At 42.4% G+C, this 21,150-nt stretch overlaps 1 protein-coding gene across 1 annotated transcript in view; it reads left to right on the top strand.

Moving 5' to 3' along the window:
- Positions 1–17,819, top strand: part of TSHZ2 (teashirt zinc finger homeobox 2) — a 446,407-nt gene extending 428,588 nt beyond the window's left edge. Inside the window, exon 3 of the mRNA XM_067012389.1 lies at positions 17,656–17,819. The gene's annotated coding sequence lies outside the window, so the exon portion shown is untranslated. The remainder of the gene's footprint in view (positions 1–17,655) is intronic.
- The last annotated feature ends 3,331 nt before the right edge of the window (positions 17,820–21,150 follow it).

The raw sequence follows: 21,150 nt of genomic DNA, 5'->3' as shown, positions 1-21,150 counted from the left end.
ATTGAATGAGTAGATGAATGAATGAATGAATTTGCCTTTCGTTATGCATGGCAATAAAGAAAAAGAAATTTAACTTTGTCTTCAAGATTTTTGAATATGCCTCTGCCAAGAACTAAATCTCTTCCAGGGAGGGCAGATGGCAGCCTGTACAATGAACAATTTAATCTTTAGAAAATGGAACAACTTTGCCAGCAAACTCCATTTTTCTCCACGAACACATTGTCAATAACATGTGCTCTCAAATATGTGGTGAAATTGATGACTGGGCCCTGATTTATGGAAACAACAACAAATTAAATGATTTCTTAGCTTGGGGTCCTTTGGATCAGCTATGATTTTTTTTTTCCCCTGTGCTCTAATAATAGAAGAGGTCTAATTAAAATGCCTCGCCGGCTGATTGTGTGCGTGGAGTACAGGAAAGAAAGGAGAGTGTCCAGTGCATCTTAATTTAAAATCAGGAGGGGAGAAGCCACTTATGTGATAATGAAGATTAACTTAGGCTGATGCTGGGGCTCCCTCCTCACATGAAGGCAGATATTGAGGGAATCCTTCATACAAACACTTTAGGGACCACTTATTTAGCGCCTTGTAAGAAAGTTTGTTGGTCCTGGATAGACTTGAGGCTTTGGACTTGGATGACAATAGACCGGGGTGGAGAGGGTTGCTGAGAGCATCACAGCCTGGTTCAGGAGTCCCCGTCTCAGAACCTCCTCCTTCGAGAGTGATGACCGTAAACTCATATGTGGATCAAGAAGTTTTCTGAGAATCTGATGAGAGCTACTGATCCTCTCTCCAGAAAAAAATAAACAAGTGTATATTTACAAATGCACACACACACCTACACAGAAATGCAAAATCTGCTTATGGTGTCATGCCTTTCCTTTGCCATAAGCTTGAACAACTCGAGCAACAATTTCTACTCAGAATTCCAGGCCTCACCAGCTTTCCTATAATGCTCTTCCAAGGTTAAGAATCGCTTGATTTAAAGGACCCTTGGTGGGACTTCCCTGATGGTCAAGTGGCTAAGACTCCACTCTCCCAATGCAGGGGAGCCCGGGTTCAATCCCTGGTCAGGGAACTAGTTCCCACACGTGGCAACTAAGAATTCACATGCCGCAGGTAAAAGATCCCGCATGCCCCAACGAAGATCCGCGTGCCTCAACTAAGACCCAATGCAGCCAAATAAATAAATAAATATTTAAAAGAACTGACTAACTAAAGAGGGCTTGGTTTCCATAGGTCACAAAATTCTTAATCATTTCAGGCTGCATACTTCTTTGGCCATCTGGTGCAGCCCGTGGAACCCTTCTCAAAACTAATGCTTTTAAAGATATAAGATAAAATACCTAGGGATAAAAAAAATTCATGGAAATACAGTTATCAAATATTAAAGAAACTAATTTGTGATATAGTAACAAATGAAATTTTTATATACATTAAATAGCATGGCCATAACTAAGGCTAATAACCACTGTCATTTCAAAGTAATGATGAAAGTACATGATATTGCAAGATATTTGCAAGATATTCACATTTACAGTGTTACATGAAAATACCTGTGACATTTTGGTGAAAATATTGGTGATAAAAATCATAATGCTGGGGCTTCCCTGGTGGCGCAGTGGTTGAGAGTCCGCCTGCCGATGCAGAGGACACGGGTTCGTGCCCCGATCCGGGAAAATCCCACATGCCGCGGAGCGGCTGGGCCCGTGAGCCATGGCCGCTGAGCCTGTGCGTCCGGAGCCTGTGCTCTGCAACGGGAGAGGCCACAACAGTGAGAGGCCCGCATACCGCAAAAAAAAAAAAAAAAAAAAAAAAAAAAAAAAAAATCATAATGCTGCTACTACTATTGTGATTTGATGTCTACATTCATAAATGAAGGAAATGCTGAATTTCTGTTAAAGGTTAGTGAAATTAAAGATGTAATTTTCTTTCCCACGCAAGTTCATGGGTCCCCTGAATTCTGTGCGTGGGTGTCGGGTGAAGGTTTCCTTCCCTGGTTTTCCTCATGGTGTGGAAATGACCTTAGGTACGTGATGCCTCCCCTCTCGCTTTGACCTCAAGCCTGACTCACATCATCTTACTTTCTCATTATTATTGACTGAAACATCTCCGAACGAACAGCACAATGATGGGAATATGGCATACGTCTGATTGGCTTGACGCTGAAGCTCCGTTTCAAATATGCTCCATTCCTAGGGGCAGAGGCAGCTAAGTGCAGAGGAAGAAAGGACTGTCTGTGGGAAACCTGTTTGACCTAGAACTTAAGCTTCCAGAAGGCAAGGACCAAACTGTCTTGTTCCAGGTTGACCATTCCAGCACCTAACCCAGTGCTGGGCACAGGAAAATCTCTCAACACTTAGTGATTCCATCAAGGAGTAAACCTCAGCGGTCAGTTAGCAGAGAATAAGGGAGACCTTCCTCGACTGTCTAATCCAAGGGGCTGGCGTTCCATGGATGTCTCTGTCTTGGGATCTTCTGAGGGAAAGGGACCCATTTAAGTTAAGTGGAGAGAAGTCTCCCCCCCACTATAGGTATTCCCACAGGTGTTCAAAAAGAGCTATTTCCGAAGAACAGAGGATGGGGGAAACTTTTTCTATAAAAAGCCAGATAGCAAATATTCTAGACTTTTCAGACTATACAATCTCTGTCACAACCACTCAGCTCTGCCACTGTAGCATGAAGACAGCCATCAATAATCCATAAACAAATGTGGGTCTGTGGGCCAATAAAACTTCATCAACGGACTCTGAAGTTGGGATTTCATATAATTTTGATGAGTCCTGGAATATTCTTCTTCTCTCTATATTTCTCAGTTCTTTAAAAATGTAAAAGCCATTCTTAGCTCATAGGTCATAGAAAAATAGGCCACCGTTGGGACCTGACCCGAGAGCCGTGGAATAGAAGCCGGGCTCCGGCTTTGCTCTTGGTTGTTTGTGGGCTGGTATTTGCCAGTCTGGGCCAAGCCTCCATCTACGCCGCCATTGTTCGGCTCCCTTCTATGGCCCAAGCCCTTTCCCGCCCTTGGGGACTTGCACTCAGGGATGCTTCGCCGGACACGTGAGCTTCCAGGGCCCCCCATGGCTGACCCTTTCTCATCTTTCAGGGCTTAACTCAAATGTCACATCTCGAGAGGCCTTCCCTGGCCCCTTCCAGCGTTAGCCACACTGATGGTCACACCTACATCCACTCAACTTTTTCATCACCTGCTTTATCTTCTTCATAGCACTTAGCTGATGTGGTCTCGCCTCTGCTCTAGAAAAATACCACAGACTGGGAGGCTTAAACAACAGAAATGTATTTTCTCACAGCTCTGGAGACTGGAAGTCCAAGATCCAGGTGCTGCTAGGGTTGGTTCTCCCCAGGCCTCTCTCCTTGGCTTGCAGAGGACCGCCCTCTTGCTGCCTGTTCACATGGCTTTTCCTCCAGGCACAGCCCCCAGCCAGGTGGCTCGTTATTTTATAAGAACACAGATTGGATTAGGGTCCACCCTAATAGCCTCATCTTAATTTGATCACCTCTTTAAAGACCCTAGCTCCAAATCTAGTCACATCCTGTATACTGGGGTTAGGTCATCAAGATGAATTTCGGGGTGGAGGGAGGGAGACACAATTCAGTCCATACACTGGCTTCCAAGACGCTTGTCAATAAAGCTTTCGCCATTATTACTTTAACATCAGTTGTTGCTTCTCCCCGCGCCTGCCCCTGGCCTCAGAGGGAGCAGCCTGTAGCTATGGAAACCCTCCACACAAGCTTTTCATCAACTTCCTTTCCACAAAAGATGAGAGCTTTAGGACTTCCCTGGTGGTCCAGTGGCTAAGACTCCAGGCTCCCAATGCAAGGGCTCTGGGTTCAATCCCTGGTCAGGGAACTAGATTCCATATACCACAACAAAGACCCTGCCCAGCCAAATAAGTAAATAAGTAGTAAAAAAAAAAAAAAAAGTGGACAATTTAATGGTTTAGGGGAAATACTTCATTTATAGCTATGCTTGGAAAGGGAGAACGTTTTCTAGTAAATTTTATTAAGTGAGACATTTAAAATACATATCATTGTATCTCAACAGCTGATTTGGGGGCGGAGGAAAGCCTTGAATTCCTCTGAGAAAGAAAACCTGGTTCAGTGTCTTTTCAGTGCACAAACAGGATCCAGGGTCGAGTCTGAAGGGTCTCCTGGCAGCGTGGACCAGTGGGAAATGAGGGGGTAGGGGCTCAAATCCTGGCTGCGCCTCTTACAGTCACGGTGACCGATCAGTGCACATTCCCCGGAGTCAGCTGACCCTTTGTGGAAGCACTACTGAGGAGCCGCACTTCCTGTTTTGTTGTGGGAGCCTCTCTGTCCCCCACCAGCCTCACAGCGCCTGGCAAGAGGTGAGTCCTCATTGCCTGATAATAGCGATCCTTCTTAATACAGGAGAGCAGATCAACAAACCCCAGGAACTTGAAGGTCTCCTGTGCATTCTTCCTTTGGAAGGAAATTTGGTTGCTCAGTCTTGTAACTAGACCATTTGAGCTGGGACTTGTCAATAAGGGTCACTGATCTTACAAACACTGGTGCTTTGCGTCGTTCGTGGGGTTTTTTTCTTTGGTTTTTTTTTTTTTTTTTTCATATTTGCATGTGTTGTGAAGGGATTTAATCTAAATAGAAATGCAGACTTGGGGTTGGGGAGGGGAAAGAGAGAGGGAGGAAGAGAGAGAGAGAGAAGGAAGCAAGGAATGCTGTAGTAGAATTGTACAAATCATGTATTCTACCCAGTCTCTGCAAGAACAGTTTATTGATTACATGGCAGTAATCAACCAATCAATCAATCAGTTGTACATCAGAGCAGAAGTTCTCAGCCTCAGGAGCACATTAGAATCCCCTGGAGAACTTTTAAAAACCACCTCGGCGCTCAGACCATACCCTGGACCAACTAAGGCAGAATCTGGGAGATTCTGGGCTCAGTGGGGCCCGGACATCTGGTGTTGAAAGGCTCCCAGGCAACCCCACGTGGCACGGGGCCGCAGTGGAGAACTCGCCCAGAGGCATGGGTGCAATTACATAACTCTGGGCCACTTTCTAGCTGTGAAGTGGGGCGGGCTGCTGAGCATCTCTGAGCCTCCACTTCCTCGTCGGTCTGGAAGGTTAAATCGGATGCAGTTGGTTGAACACTTGGGCTCCAGACCAAGAACATACTGGCTTAGTAAATACCAGGGTACTCTTCTCACCGTCACCCAGTGGACGTGAAGGCGGGGGCCACCATGTCACTATCTGCAAAATGACGGAGGTGGGGTCATTCAGTGAGGTCATTCAGACTGAGGTCATTCAGTCTCATATCTATGACTCTACAAAGGCAGAGCAGTGGGCGACGTACGTAGAAAAGCTCATATTTCTTTATGGAGTGACACGCAGGGGCCAGGTCCTGGGCTGGTACTTTGGTGTCTTCAGAACAAGGCAGTCACCCCTCCTGCCCTCCTAGACCCTGAAGGCTAGTGGGAGAGGCAAGCATTAAACCCTATCCCCACAAACCGAGGTATTATTAATAACAAGTGGAGGGCAAGAGAGAGGAAATCTGGGACCCTGGATTCTGGAAGAAGGAAAGGTCCTTCTGAGGCCGCGATGTTTAAGCCGGTGGGTGTGTGCAGCAGGAACTATCCACGCAGAGTCAAGGGAGGGACGCTGCAGCCAAGGGGACAGAGGATGCAAAGGCTGTGAGGAGGGATGGAGCTTGACATTTTTTAGGACATTCTGTTTAAATCATAAATAAATGAATAAAAGAACATCTTTTTTTTTTCTCAGAGCATCTCCAGGCACCCAGACTCTCCATAACGTACTTTGGGAAACACTGGTGGAGTCCGTTGAGATACTAGGTTTGAGCTCCAGACAAGTCTTGATTTTGCTCCAGAGTCAATAGGAAATACTTGCGTGGGCTGGGGGGACGGTGGGAGCGGGCAACTTAACCTCCTGAACCTCCACTTCTTCATTTGTAAACAGGAAATTACGACTCATGTCTTCCCAATCTTTCATGAGGGTTGGTAACTATTGGTCACTTTCAAATTGGTAAAGGGTAACGGTTAATATTACGAAGCAGCATGGCCCTTTGGTGACAGAGAAACCTGGTTCAAATCCCAGCTTTGCCATTTCCCAGACATGCGATCTTGGTCCCATTACTTAAATCTCTGTCCCTCGGTTTTCTGATCTCTGACAAAGGGGGTTCATAAGAGCTACGTATGGGGATTATTATAAGAGTTAAATAAAACAATTGCAGTCAAGCCTCAGGCAAAGAGTAGGCGTGAATGAAACGATCGTTCAAGGAAGGGAGACTCTTCTTGGAAAACGGGAGGGTTTGCCTGAATTATCGAAACACTGTTTCCAATCCACCAACCCCCCTGTCCAGTGTAGACTCTTCACAAACAGTGCTGCCATGGGCTTAGACACATAATCACAGAGGTAAAAAATATTCCGCCGTTCATTTTCCATACTTGGAGGGCAAGCCGCTCTTCCTAAAATGCTGACAACTCACATTTAAGCAGCAGGAAAGTCCCCTAGCTGGGTCTATGCAGTGCATCTCGTCTGGTTGTAAGTTAGTTGTCATAAATAACATTTGGCTCTGTGCTTCACTTAGAGAAGATGAGTTCCATTGTGAATCATGTTGTTGTAGGTGTGGACTTTAAGCTGTCTGGGTAGTTTATAGTGGTGTTTGCCAGCATCTAGACCTCTTTCAAACAATTTAAGTGCCCTTTTGTAGTATATGAATGTGGCTCAATAAAAATGGGTGCAGGGAAATTGCTTCCTTTCTCTCCTGTCTGACCATGCACCAAAAGCAACCATACACGAGAACTGTCAAATGTTAAATACAGAGTTGCCAAACACGAAATTATAATCAACATTGAAGCCACCGGGGACATTTTCCCTTTCCATTGTCAGGATGTTCTGATCTTTGCTACCCTTTTAATTTATCTCTTGAAAGGACGATAACAGCTGGACAGTTTTTCAGTCCTTATCATTTTTCACTATATAGCTTTACCGAGCAACATGCCTTTAGAAGATTCTAGTTAGTTCCACTGACAGCAATAAATACCGGCTGAAGAACAGGCTTCTGAAGTCAGACAGACCTAAGTCCAAATGCTGCTCTACGGCTAACTAACTAACTGACCTTGATGTTCTTAACCAGTCCAAACCTCTGTTTTCTCATCAGTAAATAGGGACAGGGCTTCCCTGGTGGCGCAGTGGTTGAGAATCCGCCTGCCGATGCAGGGGACACGGGTTCGTGCCCCGGTCTGGGAAGATCCCACATGCCGCGGAGCGGCTGGGCCCGTGAGCCATGGCCGCTGAGCCTGCGCGTCCGGAGCCTGTGCTCCGCAACGGGAGAGGCCACAACAGTGAGGCCCGCATACCACAAAAGAAAAAAAAAATAAAATAAAAAATAAATAAATAAATAAATAGGGACAGTGATATCTACAGTCAGGTAGTATTGTAAAGCGCAGAGCTTATGATGAGCACTTGATAAAATAGTAGGTATTATGACTGCTTTCTACTTTCTTCTTCTTAATATCCACATCAAATGTTTGGAAATGCCATTTTATACTTTTTTTATAAAAGAGGAAAACTTTTCTTAGCTTCACATCTGAATTGACAACTGACTTCTTTTCACCATTTGTTTAATGCCTGAAATAAAGAGGCTCTCTTCTACTTTGTTTTTTAAATTTCCAGAAGGTAAGGATAATCCATTTTCCAAGACCTGATGATTACTTATTTTTAACACATAAGCAGAATTTTATGTATGTATTTTTAAAAATTTATTCTACACATTATTCAACAGTATTTTTAAGGTACCATATTGTATGCAATGCAATAAAATCAGAAAAGAAAAGAAAATCATTTTTTAAATCTACATTTTATTGAGCACTTACTGTGTGCCAGGAACCATTTATGAAAGGCACTATTATCACCCTGATTTTGCAGATGTGGAAACTTAGGTAGAAAAAGGGTAAGTCATTTCCCCCAATGTCACCCAGCTAATAAATGGACGTGTCAAACTATTAACAAAAATGCCAAAGGAAAATGGAGAGAGAATATGAAGAGAAGTTAATGGACGTAGACTGTAGCCTTCAGAGGTTACACAGTTGTTGAAGTTGGGTCACCAAATTGACTCTGAGCTCCCTAGCAGTGAAAGCAAAAATGGAAACAAGATCCATCCCAAGACTGACATTTCCCATAAGGAAAATCTATATCAGGATTTAAGAATAAGCCATGCCTTTTCTGATACCTAATGTCTGGCAGAAAGTTCTTGTATAACTTTTGTGATAGAGTACAAAAAAGACAATTGGAGGTTCCCATGTTAAACCAAATATTTAAAACTGAAACCATTCCTTTCTGTAAAAAAAAAAAAAAAAAAAAAAAAGAAAATTCAACTATTCCTTTCTGCAAAAATATGTTTTGCTTAACACTGGGCTCCATCTCTTTTTAATAATTATTCAATCCAAGCTTTGTCAAAGCATCATACTGTGAAGAGATTCATGTTAAAAAGCAAGTTGGGAGGAGGGAGAGGAGCCTGCCTCTCTCTGCCTTATCATTTTTATTTAGATTGACGTACCTTTGGTTATAATTAGGGATAACTGTACGGCAGTTAAGACTCCATAATCCCATCATTAGTTGTCAAGAGATTTTCAGAGGGCAAACCCTCATGCCATTTCTTTCATTTCTGTTTCTTAACTACTTGGGTAGCCTGAAGTTGAAGAGTGCGCTTTAAGGAACAGATTTTCTGCTGCCATTGAAACCTTCTAAGCTGACACACAAGCAAGGACACAAATGACACCTAGTGACAGCATCTGTGCCACTCTCAGGAAGCCCCGCATCTTCTCGCCTGACATTTTTGTTGTTGTTTTTCTCCAAGACGTCACCATGTTTCTACCAGTTTCTTGAACAGCCATTTTGTATACCATATGGCGAAGAGATTTTAAACCATTTCAAGGGCTGCCCATGAAGTAGATCTAAAGGGAACTTATTTTTTAAAGTACTTCCGGGCTTCCCTGGTGGCGCAGTGGTTGAGAGTCCGCCTGCCGATGCAGGGGACACGGGTTCGTGCCCCGGTCCGGGAAGATCCCACATGCCGTGGAGCGGCTGGGCCTGTGAGCCGTGGCCGCTGAGCCTGCGCGTCCGGAGCCTGTGCTCCACAAGGGGAGAGGCCACAGCGGTGAGAGGCCCGCGTAACGCAAAAAAAAAAAAAAAAAAGTACTTCCAACTGGCCCACTCCACTAGACACTGGAGGTTGGTGATATAGGATGGAGGTCAACCTAGATGTTTGCTCTGGCACTGATTTAAAAAAAAAAAAAAAAGACATGGAAAAGTCTCCTCCAGCTTCAGGGCTGTAGACAGTTGACAGTCTGGTTTGTGTCATGAAGCATATATCATGCATTTGAGACACATGGTTGATTTATCACAAGTTGTGTTTTAAAAGAGGAAGTTCAAAAGTTGAGATTTTCCAGTGTGTCAATTATGACCTGCATGCCGTCTGTATTTAGATGTCCCAAGGAGAAGACTATCAAGATCGATAATAGCATTGCCTCCTGCTCTTCAAGGGTCTAATCAAGCTCTCCTTAAACAAATATACAAAAAAAGAAGTGTTGTTTCATGGGCACAGATTCAACATCAGGAACAATTAGTTTCATGGTTAAAGGTAAAGACTCTGAAATCCAGAAAGTATAGATTCCTACTGAATATTGGAATATCCAGTTCCACTGATTGTCACGTCACCTTGGATAAGTCACTTCAGTTATCTAAACTTCAGTTTTTTCCTCTGTTATACTGGATACCCCGTTGAGTTGTTGAGATGATTAATGAAAATAATGCATAAGTGGTGGGTCTGAAATTTAATAGTCACTACACAGACGTTACTGATATATAACTTTTAGTGTTGTTTTTTTTTTTCTGATTCACCTCTTTGAGATTTGACATAAGAAAGAAAAAGTCCTTCTTGCCATTCATAAACTCAGACCCTTCCTCCTATCTGGTTCATTTGGTAGCCTCCCCTTTCCGTGGGCAACCAGTCTGGGTCTCTGTTTTCAATGGGTGAGAAAACTGCATGGAAGAAAGGAATTAAGAAAAGGCAAAACTATATCAAACAGTATTTTAAAATGTTATCCACCTACTCACATGAAGCTATGTCCAGCGTATAAAAAGTGTTCAATACATTTAAGCCATTATTTTATTCATTCAAAGACTTGAAATTGGTCCACCAAAGTTTAAGGGTTTCTGCACACAGAGATTTCTCTTAGGAAAAATTAGATGAAGCCCTAATGATGAAATTCATCAATGTAGGTAAGCCAATTTGGATTTTCAAATTGTAAAATCAATTTGAAAAAAATATTGACTGCAGGTTTCTCCCAGGATTACAGGGTTAAAAATCGCCTGTCTCCATTTCCACCTGGCTTCCTTGTCAGTCTTTTTTTAATAATACATTTTATATTTACTCAAGCAGTTGTGTTTTACTCTTTTTTTTTCATTTTCAACCGAACAGTTTCAAGAAGCCCTGAATTAGGAGTCAGGTGTCCTGACCCATCACGATCACCATGGGAGCAAATAATTACTTAAACTCTTTATCTTTGGGGCTACTAGTATTTAGCCAATATATTTCAGAAGAGAATAGATATATATGAATGTGCTTTGAAAAATATAAATTGCTTCAGAATGGCAGAATAAATTATTCTTTGAAGTTGAAAGCACCACTTAGATGGCAAAGCTTCTTGCTATCCGTTTCCTTAGACTAATTTTTCTATTTTCTTTTCTTTTTTCTTTTTTTTTTTTTTTTTTGGCTGCATTTGGTCTTCGTTGCCGCACGCAGGCTTTCTCTAGTTGCGGCGAGCGGGCTACTCTTCGTTGCGGTGCACGGGCTTCTCACTGAATTGTCTTCTCTTGTTGTGGAGCACGTGCTCTAGGTGCGTGGGCTTCAGTAGTTGTGGCTCGCGGGCTCGGTAGTTGTGGCTCACGGGCTCTAGAGCGCAGGCTCAATAGTTGTGGCGCACGGGCTTAGTTGCTCCGCGGCATGTGGGATCTTCCCGCACCAGGGCTCGAAGCCGTGTCCCCTGCACTGGAAGCCAGATTCTTAACCACTGAGCCACCAGGGAAGCCCCTCTTTTTTTCTTTACATGTTCTTTTTCATAGAATTAGAGAAGAAGGATTCCAGATAAATCTATATTTTTTCTTTTGTACTGTTTTAGTAATAAATATTTTAAAATTCCCTTTTCATCTTTGAAGAGATAGACTTCAAATTATTTTCTTTAGAACTGCATTCACTCAACCAATATTTATCAAGACTTACTATGTGCCAGATATTGGCTTATATGCTTGGGATACTGATGTGAGTGTAACGCACAGATCCCATGCCTTCCTGGGCTTTATAAGCCAGAGTAGGAGGCAGACACTGAACTAAAACGTACATATATGATTATGTTCATAAACCACAACAAGTCCTAGAACGACAACATAAAAGGTGCAGTATTATAACAAAATAATTTAATCAAGTTCGACGGGTAAGAAAAAACTTCTCTGAAGAAATGACATTTAAATTAAGACCTCAAGGATGAGAAGGTGCTAGCCAAACAAAGAACAGGAGGAAGTTCATTCTAGACAGAGGGGACAGCGTCTTCGAATACCTGGAGACATGTTTCAGAAACCGTCAGAAGGCCAGTGTTCTCGGGACATATCTCTAAGCAGTACGGACCCAGGAGCGGTCAGAGAAATGGCAAAGCAGATCAGACAGAAAGTCTTAGAAAAACAGGGTTTTTTCTAAGTGCAGTAGAGGTCACTGAAGGAGTCTAAGCTGGGAGGAATGGGAAGTGACCGCTTCAACCTAATCTCAGTTTTCATAAGCTCACGTTTGCCAAATGGGAAATGATCCACGGGACACGGAGTGGACTAAAGGAGCCCGGTAAGAAGGACCCACAGTCACCCGGGAAAGACGTGCACAGGCTTGAACGGGGACACAGAGTGAAGACGGAAATCAGCTTTGGCGAGGAATTTTATGACCAGGTGTCAAGGATGACCCAACCTTCTAGCAGCAGCAATTGAGCTGTTTGAGGTTCCATTTCCCATGAATAGAAATGTTAGAAAGGAAACCAGGATGGGGACGGGGGATTCAAACGCCGGCTATTGGAAAAGTTATGTTTTGAGGCACTTGTGAGATATTCACGTAGAGATGTCCAGAAGCCAGCTGGATGCACGGATCTGGAACTCAGTCCTCAGCATACGGGTGAGATTTAACATTACGGAACAGGGTGCCGCTGCCTAGAAAGGACTTGTGTAGAGCAGGGGTCCTCCCCCTTCAAAGATCCAGTGTGGACGTTCTGGCCAAACATTTCATCATTTCCCCTTTACTTCCTGAAAAGGAATTCATAGATCAAATGACCAGCCTACACACATAATTTCAAAAAGAAATCGTCTAATGCCATGATCGTATAACGTGAAAGAAAAGGAAAACATTTGGGCACAAAAATTCACTAGAACCAGACTTCTCAAAGTTGAACCTGGATACAAATCAGCTGGGCATCCTGTTAAAACGCAAATTCTGAATCAGCAGCTCTGGGGTGGACCCAGCCTTCTGCATTTCCAACAAGCTCCCAGGTGATGCCAGGGCTGCTGTTTCATGGACCACACTCAGAGTAACGAGATCCTCGAAGACATGATGAGATATCCCGTTGCGTGCTCCTGTATGTAGAGTTTAGTGAACATGTCAGTGATCCGTGCAGATCAATATGGGTGGGTTGAGTGGGCATCTCAAATATAAGCACAAATGCCAATGGTGACCTGCTTTTTAAAACAGCAAATAACTCCCATGAACATTCCAAACAAAACAAAGCAGTTTCGGGCTTCCCTGGTGGCGCAGTGGTTGAGAATCCGCCTGCCGATGCAGGGGACACGGGTTCGTGCCCTGGTCCGGGAAGATTCCACATGCCGCGGAGCAACTAAGCCCGTGAGCCATGGCCGCTAGGCCTGCGCGTCCGGAGCCTGTGCTCCGCAGCGGGAGAGGCCACAGCAGTGAGAGGCCCGCATACCGCAAAAAAAACAAAACAAAACAAAAAAAACAAAGCAGTTTCTCTTTCTTTGCAAGATAGCTTTATTTCTGGAAAATGCAGTGTATATGAAACTGTGCATAAGAGACTTTGTGTTTGTATGTAAAATGGACTTAGGTTCTAGGCTCAAATAACAAAAATGTTTTCTGCTAGTTCGGAGGTTCTGAACCAGTGGTAATTTTGCCCCACTCCAAAAGGACATTTGGCAAAGGCTAGAGATATTTTTTGTTGTCGCAACTCAAAGGTAAGGAGACTGCTACTGAAATCTGATGGGCCGAGGCCAAGGATGCTGCTAAAAATCCTACAGTGCACAGGACAGCCCACCAAACGAGAGAATGATCTGGCCCAAAATATCAATAGTGCCAAGGATAAGAAAGCCCAACCTACAGAGAGGCCTTCAAAAATCCCAGCCTACAGAGAGACCTTGCACACACAGGAAATGCTAGCAGCGCCTCCATCATGGTAGCAAACCCAAAACACCCTCTGGGGATGATAATGGAGCTCTGAGAAGAACAGTACAGAGTGGAGAAAAAAGAAGGCAGGCGGGATGGTGCAAGGGCACAGAGAAAAGGAAGAGCCAACCAGAATGATTTGCCCGAGGGGTGAAGGATCCCAGCGTGACCAAATTAAAATACAGTATACAGAATTCTACGCATCTGTTGGTGACTGTAATTAACACAAAAATAATTGCATCTTTTTGCCTGGCTCTCCCTCACAAACTCTACTTAACGAACACTGCCAATGACTTTTTCGATATGTAATTAAATTTTTTATTTATTTCTGGTTTATTTTTATAGTATTAGCTCAACATATTGGGGGGGAAACTCATGCAGCAGCAGAGCTGGGCCTCAACTACCGTTTGAAAGGCAACCAAGAGTATTTGCTTTTTTTTTTTTCTTAAATCATTCTACACTATTTTTTCTGAACAGTAAAAAGTAATAGCAACCATTCTCGTCCCCCTTCCCTTAATTTTCTAGTTTTAATTTTCTGCCAGGTCTCATCTTTAGACCTAGAGGAAAAAAAGCATTTCTTCTTTTAAGGTAAGAAATCATTTTTTAAGGGTATATTGTCCCAAAGTGGCCCAAGATTCAGGTCTCCTCTTTACCATTCTCTTCTAGTACAGAAACACTGCCCTTCCAGAAGAATCCACCACTTCCATCAATCATGGTGGGATATGAGATCTCTCAGGTAGAAATAGCATCATAGCCGGGTTTTAACAGAAGACACTCGTATCTGGAATTTAACTGAGTAACTGTACAGATACTCTTGGGAAAATGCCTCTAAATGATTAATAATGCTAGTGTTTCACATTTTAAGACATTACCAAGCGATCACAGGCAATATAAGAAGCAGGGCTTAAGAGACCAGAAAAACCTGAATCTGGATACCCTTTCTCCTATTACCAGCCAGGTGGCTGCAGGTCAGTGGCTTCACCTCTCTAAATCCCCATTTCCTAGGCTGGAAAGTGTAGACACTAGTACCTCCTGTGTTACAGCATTGTGAAGTTGACGTGAGGTAAGGCACAGATCTCGAAAGGGTAGTATAGACTAAACACGCAAAAAATGTCAAGTTATCAAGACAGCAGGATCCTTTCATGCTGAAACCCCCAAAAGCCAAGTAACCTGAGCAAAGAATTACAGAAAGTCAATAATGAGGTCAGGACTGAGATCTCAGGAACTAAACAACTTCATTTGTTTCTGCACAAGAGTCTGTCATGAAAGTGTTTTCCAGAAAATGACACTCAAGTATATCTGTGAGTGTTGTTCTGTAGGGAAGAGAAGGGCTATCAAATGAATTTGGGAAACGCTGGGTTAAAGAAAGGTATATTGTGTTGGATTGGGTTGGGTTTTAATTGCAGGCCTTCTCAGAGCCTTTAATACGCTAATATGTACTGTGAATTTCCAAAAGGGGACTATAATAAAATGATTTTTTTCCTTTCTCCCTGCTCCCCTTCCCAGAACAAATTTTGACCTAAGAGACACCCAGCCAGAGAAGTTTGGGTGTTGATCAAATCTGGAGCAGGTTCAAGGAAGTGATAGATGAAATAAGGTTCTTTAAAACTGGTATCACATTAAGATCAAGGTCAAGGAGGAGAAAATGAGGGCCATGAATAGACTGTGTGTGAAACTGCCCCCCACCAGGACGTCGTCCTGATTTACAGTGTAAGGCACATTCACTCTTTAGGGAAGACAGGCTTTGTCATTCTTTTTCCTTCCTCTCTTTCCCTCTCTCCCTCCCGGTACCTTCTCCTTATGCTGTTGCAATTTCTAGCCTCTACTTTATTTTTCTTTAACCTGTTTCTCTTCCTCCATCAAGTGACCACGTGACCATCCTCCTGCAAGTTTCCAGACCTGCCAGGGGGCGGGGTAGGAGGTTCCAACCAAGTCAGAGCAGACTGCTGGGGCCCTTCGTATCTGAAATACAAACTCAGTGACAAAGGGAAATGGTTCCTTCCCCTGACGGTGGTGCCTGAGTGAGCATAGAAGCTTCCGAGTGGGAAAGCCTCAATTTAAAGCCATCCACTGCTTTTTATTAGCTGTGGGACTTTGGACAAGTTACTAACCTCTTTGAGACTTTTTCTCCCTCTTATTTTTAAAACGAAGTTGTTTGAAGGGTTAATGGTAAGGGATGTAAAGCACCTGGCATTTGATAGGTATATAATAACTGGTTGCTAGTATTGCAGTCATACTTACCGAGGTATCCTTTATAATGTCTGTTATGATTATTTTGCACGTAACTTCTCTGCACACATCAAATGTCACACAATTTTCAACTTGTCTTTGTTATTCTACTAGAAACTTGAAAATCTTCCTTTTCCAAAAGACAAATTAAATATAGGTCCTAAGTGTTTTCTTCTCATTAAAATGAGCACTACCACTAAATAATGTGTAAACAAGGATTGCCACCCAGATTGGACTGAGGGAAATCATATGCATTCCTACAGTAATCCAAATAGCACATATCTGGGAATTCCCTGGTGGTCCAGTGGTTAGGACTCTGCGCTTCCACTGCAGGGGGCACGGGTTCAATCCCTGGTTGAGGAACTAAGATCCCGCATGCTATGCAGCATGGCCAAAACAAACGAACAAACAAATAGCACATATCTGAAAAAAATTCACCCCATTAGGTAGTTTTAAGCATTTCCCCACCACAAAAATATTGCTATCTTTTGACTCCGAAATTTAAGCCTATTAAAATATCCCAACATACTGAAAGGCTTTAAATACAAAGATGTTCATCACAGTGTTGTATATTATTGAATAAAATTGTTAGCAAATTAAATGCCCAACATCACAAGAATGGTTTAGTAAACCCTGATATGTAAGTAACAGAATACATCCCACTGTTTACAATGAGATTTCCAAGTGAAAGAATACAGAGAAAAACATCACACAGTGGGCACTTACAACTATGTAAACCTAACAAAATGGTGGGAAAGAAAATACTAGAAGGTAGTACTACAGAATGTAAATAGGAGCTTTCTCCTGATGGTGGGGCCATGGGTTAATTTTTTTAAATGCTTCACAATAGAAAAATCATATATATATATATTTTTTACTTTTAACTATGGTAAAATACGCATAACAAAATTTACCATTTTAACCATTTTTTATGGTTTATGTTTTATTTGGTTCCATCCCTTTTTATAATAATATATCCATTAACCATTTTTAAGTGTACAGTTTAGTGGCATTAAGTACATTCCACTCGCATTGTTGTGCAAACATTACCACCATCCACCTCCAGGACGTTTTCATCGTGCAAAGGTTGCCCCTGGCAACCATGATTCTGCTTTATGCTTCTATGAGCTTGAGTACTCTAGGTACCTCATGTAAGTGAAGTTATTTATCATTTTAGGACTGGCTTATTATCACTTAGCATAATGTCTTCAAGAGTCATCCATATTGTAGAAGGTACGAGAGTGGATGTGGACGTACCACATTCTGCTTACCCATTCATCCACAGATGGACATTTGGGTTGCTTCCACCTTTTGGCTACTGTTAATAACGCTGCTATGAATATGGGTGTTCAAATATCTCTTCCATACATTATATATTTTTTTAATTTATTTATTTTTTAAATTTTTGGCTGCGTTGGGTCTCTGTTGCTGTGCACGGGCTTTCTCTAGTTGCGGCTAGTGGGGGCTACTCTTCGTTGCGGTGCGTGGGCTTCTCATTGCGGTGGCTTCTCTTGTTGCAGAGCACGGGCTCTAGGCATGCGGGCTTCAGTAGTTGTGGCCCCCGGGCTCTAGAGCGCAGGCTCACTAGTTGTGGCACACGGGCTTCGTTGCTCCGGGGCATGTGGGATCTTCGCATACCAGGGCTCGAACCCGTGTCCCCTGCATTGACAGGCGGATTCTTAACCGCTGCGCCACCAGGGAAGCCCCATACATTATATTTTAAAGACTTTTTTCCTAAATTAGCCCTTCCTTTCTATGTCCCATCAACTGATTATATCATACCCTAGACTAGACTTATAAGCTCCTGTGAGGAACATTAATACCAATGAAATAGGTGAGCAATGTGACTCCCTGGGGGAAATAACCACCTGAGCTACTCCTCAGAAAATAATGCATTTTTTCTGTTGTTTTGATTCCCATCACAGGACAAATGCCTTAGTTTCAACTTTCCAGCCTGGTTCCCTCACACTGAGCCCTTCCTTGGTGCACCACGCTGCTCCTGACATTGACTCCTCCTGACACCCTGCTCTAAGAAGACTGCTAAAAAAAAGAAAAGAAAAAAGAAAAGAAAAGAAATCACCCCAGCCATTTCTCTTCATCCTCACTAACAATTTGGTAATGAAGTATTGATTTCCACTTCTCTGCTTATGGACAACATTAGATTTTCATTAATAAACTGCAACGGGGCTCTCTCGTCTCTGCAGCCCCCTTTCCACTGTCAGGAGAAAACGAAGTGCCACCGAAGAAAAGTAATGACTGAGAACACTGATGTACTTATTTTGTCAGTTTGTAACACTTGACAGGAAAGGGCTGGGGAGGCGGGGGTGGGGGGTGGGGGGGAGGATAAGTCTTCATAGTTTAATGTCCAAGTGGGCTGCACTAGATGTAGACGCTTGGAAGCTTGCTTTCCATGGTAATGTCCATTTCCTATTTATAACCCCTCTGGGAACATTTGTCTAAAGGAAATGTTTCTGTTCAGTGCAACAATTACGGTTGCACCTGGATTGTCCAGTCCTGCCCCTGCACTTGGGAGCCATTAATCACTGCAAAGTGGAAGAATTATTAAGTTAAACCAGAGTTTGAGCCAAGAAAACCTCTGAACAACGTTCATCTTCTGGGAAAGTTGTTCAGATAGTCAGGCTTAACCATGTTGCTGCCAATGACTTTTTCCCATGCAGTGGTGGGCATCTTTATTATCATCATTATCTTCATTGGCTAAAAAATATGTAGTTTTCAGCATGCACCGCTGTCACATGAGACCTGCAAATTGGCAGAATTGAGGAAATTGGTGAGACGTAGAATCAGAAAGCAAGAAGATGAGATCATTGCAGGGCAGAAAGTTCAGCAGCAGCCTTTTCTGGTAATTTCTTTCTGCAGGACCTGTTGTTTATGGGCTGTGAAACACAGCTTAGCTGGAGAAGCAACAGAAAGCATAAAATAGGGTGTCCATTTTAAATGTGTTCCTGCAACCTTTTTCATTAAAACTTTGAGGGCCCAATTTTAATTTGTGGAATATTCCCGTTAACAATGAGATCTAATTAAGACATCCATTACAAGCCCGTTAAAGTTAATTTAACGTAAAAATTCCAATAGAACTGTATTCGATTTTCTCCATTAAATTAACATTATGGATTTTTAACGGATATCTTAATTATATGTTATTATTAACGGGAATACTGTATTACACAGATTAAAATCAGGTCCTAAGTCGACTTGGAAAAGCTAAGAGCATGCTTTAATATTAAAACCCTTGCATACCTAGTGCACAGTTTGGAAATGCAGGGCCAGATCTGTTTATTCTAGTTGAGCATTTTCGATACAACTGAAAGCAACCTATAATAGATAAATCCACCACTGCATTTAAAAAATGAATAGCCTCATTCTCAAAGGACAAATAAGTGTGGACTGTGTTATAAACTGCTACTCAGCTATAGGTGAAATATTTCAACTATTCTAGGCACAACACTAGGAACTAGATGATTCTGAAACAAAATAATTATTTTTTGTTGTTGCTTTAATTACCAAGCTTATCACTATCAAAAATCTTAACACTAAAAAAATGAAGTCAAATATTTCCAAATATATCCTCTGCACCATTTCTCATGGAGCCTGCCTGTTGGAATTGTTTGGGGACTTTTGACATGATCCTTAAATTCAACATTGGGATTAAAAAAAAAAAATTCTTATTTACCTCCTAGAGAAAGTGTTGCCCTTATGCCACATATAATAGCAAATTGCTTTTTTTATGGCATGCATAACCTAGATGGGAAAAAATATGGCGCTTCAGGGAAGGAGGGAAAAAGTAAATGAAGTTCCAGGAATGTCATTCTGAAGTAATGAGGCATGGACAGAAAATATACCCCTCACATCATCGGATTGAGATGGCAGTCGAAATAGCTTCATTGAAGTGTCAGCACTCATCCATCAATCAATCACCCACAAGGAAAAATAGCAACAGTACAAGGGGCGGCTTTTATGGGATTTACTCGAGGACATAGGGAATAGCAGCTCAAATGTAGTTCTGACATGAAAAGCAAGGTGCTGATATTATTTTTTATGATGGGAGGATCATAAAGTGAATTGAGAACAGCGAGGTCTGTCTTTGCTTAACCTATTCAACCAGAAATGAACGGCACTCAGCTGGAAAGGAACAGTCTTCGGATGGGTTAAGATTGAAGGGTGGACTCTACTGAGCACTGTCCTTCGACAACGAGATTCTATTAAAGGAAAATCAATGCATTAGCATTGGGGTTCTTGAAGCTCTTAAAAATTGCCTGCTCCAACCCGGGGTTATTAGATAAAGTTACATAATTCAGATTCTGTCGAAACCATCCCAAAGCAGATTCTTGAGCTCTTGTTCCAACTGGGGGGAGACAATGAGATTCTCAGCTCCATGGAAATTGTTTCCCTTCTAAGAAAGAAAAAATAAATCATCTGCTTCAACATATAATCTATATGGTTTTGTTAGTGCAATTTCTATGGAGGGGCGGGGTGGGAGGCAAGAGACAAAAATATTGATAAATTTGGTGAGACTCATGAATCGTTGCTTGGTAACCAAAAATGTCACTGCTGAGGGACAGCTGCCAGGGTTCTCCTTAGGAAACAAGATCTGGGCTCCCTCTGTGAGACACACACCGTGCTCAGTATATTCCTAGAGATCAGGCCTGCCTTCCTTTGGCAAGTCCTGTGAGGCTTCTAGAAACTTCTTTCTGGAGGGAAAAACTAACATGAACTCAGGAGAATGTTTTTATCTGCTTTCATACAATTCTCTTCCTCTCTCTGAATAAACAGAGTTCTGATAAATTGAAACTTTAGATGGACAGGAAGACGACATGCAAATATCATGCAAATTACACTCAAGGATCTCCATTCTGCCACCAACCCTTGGTATCCGTGACGGTGAGAGATTGCCTTTCTTTCCCTTTCCTCCTTCTAACCAAGACCACCAACAAGCTGCAAACCGAAATGTCCACTGAGAAACTTGTATATGAATACTTAAGATTTATGCATTTGGCCCCCTTTTGTAGTTCAGCAAATTCACCAAATGTACAGCATGTAACAAATCACTGGGGCACAAGGCAGAGAGGAAATGCAATTTATTCAGGAAATTTACTCAACAAATATTAGCAGGCGTCTACCGTATGCATGACACTGTTCTAGATGCTATGGGATATGAGGTGAACAATTCACACAACATTCTCGTCCTCCAATGTTTATGGAAGCTCCTAAAGGTAGCTGATGCCAGACACCTGGGCGAGGAGCTGACATAGGGTCCAACTCCCCTCATGTTATTTGCATTTTATTCCTGTTATTCAAAATAATAATATTTCAGAATAGGGAATCTGCCTTCTGAAAAGTATACAGAGAGGAAATAGCTTAAAAATAGGTCAAGACCTAAAAGCAGACTATAATCATAGAAT

The sequence above is a fragment of the Kogia breviceps genome, chromosome 14, assembly GCF_026419965.1.
Source record: "Kogia breviceps isolate mKogBre1 chromosome 14, mKogBre1 haplotype 1, whole genome shotgun sequence".
In the NCBI taxonomy this organism is placed as follows: Eukaryota; Metazoa; Chordata; class Mammalia; order Artiodactyla; family Physeteridae; genus Kogia; species Kogia breviceps.
The sequence above is the reverse complement of the archived record's forward strand: the minus strand, read 5'-3'. Positions and strand labels throughout refer to the sequence as shown.